The sequence below is a fragment of the Gekko japonicus genome, unplaced genomic scaffold, assembly GCF_001447785.1.
Source record: "Gekko japonicus isolate JY-2015 unplaced genomic scaffold, Gekko_japonicus_V1.1 scaffold39, whole genome shotgun sequence".
Lineage (NCBI taxonomy): Eukaryota > Metazoa > Chordata > Lepidosauria > Squamata > Gekkonidae > Gekko > Gekko japonicus.
The window spans coordinates 1,376,353-1,380,891 of record NW_015169778.1 but is presented as its reverse complement, the minus strand read 5'-3'; positions in this window follow the sequence as shown (position 1 = coordinate 1,380,891).

The following is a 4,539-nucleotide window of genomic DNA, read 5'->3' as shown; positions in this document are numbered from 1 at the left end:
ACAAAGCTCAACGGCACAGAAGTGAAAATGCAGAAAACCAATGTAGAAAAGAATTACAACTTAATGCCAATTTAGAGAAATTAAAGGCACAAGGCTAATCCAACATACCGGCTCTCATAGGACTTAACCAGGAAAAACAGTGACCTAGGAATGGATAAACAGAGAATATAGACATAAATATATACACTAAAGATGATTCAGCTTTTCTAAACACTTGTTGGTGCTAGAGATGCTGGTGATAGAAAGTTATAGCTGTAAATTAGTTTGGAACCTTAATGTAATGTAATGATGAAATTAGAGAACACTTTGAGTATCCTGAAGTATGGAGATAAAGGTAATTGAGACGGTTTTTGTGGAACTGAGTTAATATCAGAGTGCCACCAATAGGTAACTGAAAATATAGGAGGGTTCCAACAGGACCAGAAGTATATACTCGTTTTGAAATAAGAAGTCAGAAAATAAATATTGATTAGAGAGTTTTAATTTGTTGTTAACAGAACGGAGATCAGTTATAAAATATTTAATTAAGCAAAGTGGTGTAGAAGTAAAACCATTGAACAGATTGAGGCTGGAGGGTGGAGGGTTTTATGTCTGTTGTATGTTTATGTTTATTTTTATTTATGTGTTATAAAACTTAATAAAAAATTATTTTAAAAAAAGGATTACTCAAGGAAATCAATGAAGTCAAAATGATGGGACATCCATAAGCAATGTGATAGAATTAGGAAATTAAACCAAATAAAAATCTGGAACAAACTTGAAACAAAACATAAATGTTCACACTGTATTCCTTTCCTCTTATCCAACAAAAGCTTTATGATACACTGATCTTGAGCAATGAGTAGTTGTTGTTAATCACTTATCACCCAATAGACAAAGGAGTTAAAAAACCCTGCAACTTCCTCTAGTTCTTTTTGGATCCCTGCCAGCATGTAAAAAGGTAACTAGGTCATTATGATATACATCAAAATGTGCTTGCAGACATGATGAAATAGAACACCTCCTAAAATTAGCATATGAAGGATGCTCCAGAAATCTATGTGCCATCTTGTCGATCTTACCTAAGGGACAGCGGCAGATTTGTTCTGAAAAAGGTAAACGCATGAACCTACCCTTCATAACTGCCAAGGAGCATACCCCAGAGTTTTGGGACATGAAGCAGGAGCTCAGATGGCCAGAGCAAGTTTGGTGATGGACTCGTGACAAAGCTACAAGAACATCTTGTGAGATCCTATGAAATGGCGGTGAGGGTGGTAAAGAAAGATTTCTATATGGCTTCCATTGCGGCTACTAGCTCATGCCCAGCGCAGTTATTTAGGGTAATTAGGTCCTTAAGTGGTATGGCCGCTCTTAAAGAAAACATTGCTAGATCCTTCCAATCTGGCAGACTACTGCTCAGTGTTGAACCTTCTGTTCTGGGGCAAGGTAGCTGAAAGAGCAGCAGCTGAACAGCTCCAGGCTTTCTTGGATGACACATCAGCCCTGGATCCATTCCAATCCAGCTTCCACCCTGGCCATGGAATGGAGCTAGCACTGGTTGCCCTCACTGATGATCTTCGCAGACACCTGGACTGAGGCTGGTCAGCACTGTTGTTGCTACTTGACTTGACAGCAGCGTTTGACATGGCTTATCATGGTCTATTGACCCACCACCTCGCTGACATGGGGATACAAGGGACAACCCTGAAGTGGATTGTCTTTTTCCTCCAAGGTTGGGTACAGAGGGTGGCGCTAGCAAAGAGAATTTCACTGTGATACCCATTGATATGTGGTGTCCCTCAAGGGGCTATGTTCTCCCCAACGTTATTCAACATTTATAGGCACTCCCTTGCCCAGTTGGTGTGGAGATCTTGGCTGGCCTGTAACCAGTGCGCTGATGACACCCAGCTATATCTGCTGATAGATGGCTGACCAGGCTCTACCCCTGAAAATCTGGCAGAGGGTCTGGAGGCTGTGGTTGGATGGCTGAACCAGAGCCATCTGAAACTGAATCCAGCAAAGATGGAGGTCCTGTGACTGAATTGGGGACTTCTGGGTTCGGGGTGTCAACTCCTGACTCTTGACAGAACATCAGCACCAATGGAGAAGAGCCTGGGTGTGATTCTGGATGCTTCCCTGTCAATGGAGGCCCAGATTACAAATGTTGCCAAACTGGTGTTTCTATATCTGTGCCGGATCAGACAACTAGCCCCTTTCCTGCCCCACCCTGAATTAGCTACAGTGATCCATCCAATGGTCACCTCCAGACTGGACTACTGTAACTCACTCAATGCAGGGCTACCCTTGAGACTGACCCGGAAACTTCAACTGATCCAGAATATGGCAGTGCGAGTTCTCACTAGAACTCCAGTTAGAACTCACATTCAGCTAGTGCTCCACCAGCTGCACTGGCTTCAGATTGAATACCAGATCTAGTTCAAGATGTTGGCTTTAACCTTTAACCCCTTTCTCTTTTGGGACCACGTCTCCTGGTATACCCCTCTGAGAGCATTACACTCACAGAACAAAGACCTACTGATGGTTTCTTGGCCAAGAAATGTTCAGTTAGCCTCAACCAGAGCCAGAGCCTTCTCTGCTCTGGCCCCGGCCTGGTGGAATGCTCTCCCAGATGAGACTCGGGCCCTGTGAGACTGATCACAGTTCTATGGGGCCTGCAAAACAGAACTGTTCCACCAGGCCTATGGTCGAGGCTCCTAATAGAGAAGAATAAAAACTCTCTGATGGACCCTCTGTTTGCCCCTTTCTCTGGCCTTCCCCAACAGCTAAATTTTCCCTGATGTGAAAATGTTAATGTATTTATTATAATTTTATGTGTTATCTGTTGCTACAATTAGTAACTTAAAGTTAAACTGTTTAACTAATTTATGATAATTGCTATTATAATATGTTGTTACACTGAGGCCTGAACTAGCCAGGGAGGGTGAGTCAGAAATCAAATAAATAAATAAATAAATATTTAGTCTACCATTCCTAGAACAAGAATGTCATCCCTAGAAAGAGACCTAACAGCCTTTGGGAAGACAACTGATAGGTGTAGGAGGGAATAGATTTTGGAGGTGGAATACCAAAAATTCAGATGAACAGGTGTGGTATGCTCTAAAGACAGAGTTTTTGGGATTGATTGAGTTTACATGATTTCTCACCAAAGCAAATGTTGCATGAAAGCCCAGGGCCTGGATAGTGTCCAGGTTAACATCAAGAGCCAACAGTTTCTCAAAAACAGTATTAAACTACATTGACCTATAACAGTCCTCTTTCGAGAGTGCCAGGTAGCCTTGCTGCTCAAGTATGACTTGGTGAATGGTTTAAACACTTGTAACCAAGCCCTTGCCTCAAGGGAAGGTTGGCCCAGTTCTGAACGAAGAGACACACTGGCTATACCATGAGGAATGTTTAATACATTTCACAGAAATATAACAGAATTTGGTCAATGTTTTCATTTATCAAGATAGTTTTATGGCTATTCCTTAAAGGATAATAGGGATGACTTTTAGGTTAAAAACTTGAACAGCACCTGGAACATAGTTCCCAACTCCATTTTGGGAAAAAGTTTAATATACTGTCGGCCAGGGCTTTTTTTGTAGAAAAAACCCAGCAGGAACTCATTAGCATAATAGGCCATACCCAACAGCAGGATCTCATTAGCATATTAGGCCACACACCTGACAGCACAGCTCATTAGCATATTAGGCTACACCCCTGTGTTACCAGAAGTATGGTCATCCAGCCAAACCTTTATAATATAATATGGGTAGGTATACCGAGGGTCTAGGCTTTCATGAAGGTCTATGTGGTCTGAGGAATATTCTTTCCAGAGCTGGTATACTTGAATGAAATAAAATTTATTTAAATAAAGCGTAAAAACGAGGGTAGAACATGTAAACAGTACTGGGAATGATTTGAACCATTGCTAGGTGTCTCTCACAAGATTCTCCTTTACTGACAGGGAGGTTTCAAGCAACTTTGTAACATAAACTCAAGGTCATGCAAGGTCACTGTTTCTCTCCTTCAGACCTCAGAACCAACTCCTTATCAACTGTCTTATTCAACTCTAAGACATAGAACTTAACAACCCACACAGGGAAGCTTCTTCTCTCTCATACATAGCTTAACTGCCTTTTTCGGACTTCATCAACTGTCATCTCTAACTGACCCTCTTGATAGACATTCAAATCCTCCACACAGCACCCATTCCAAAACCCCTCCCTCTCTCTGTCACTCACCACTCATATCACTTGCCTGATTCCAGCACTCTAGAGTATCATCACAGCCACGCAAACCAAATTTTTAAAGCCACACACACACAGTTAAACATGAAATCATTACATTTCCCCCCCTTTTCCTTTAAGTGGAACACATCTCTTTGTCCAAAGGGATGGGTGTAGCTTCTTCTGTCTTCATAAAGTTCTACTAGTTTTTATACTGCAAGTTTAGTTCAGTTCCTTCTTCTTGTTTGTCATCAAAGTTTGTGGGTTACTTAACTCACAGTCCCACTCTGCTGGGGTGTTGTTCTCCTCTAAGTGATGCCCTCGTTTAGGC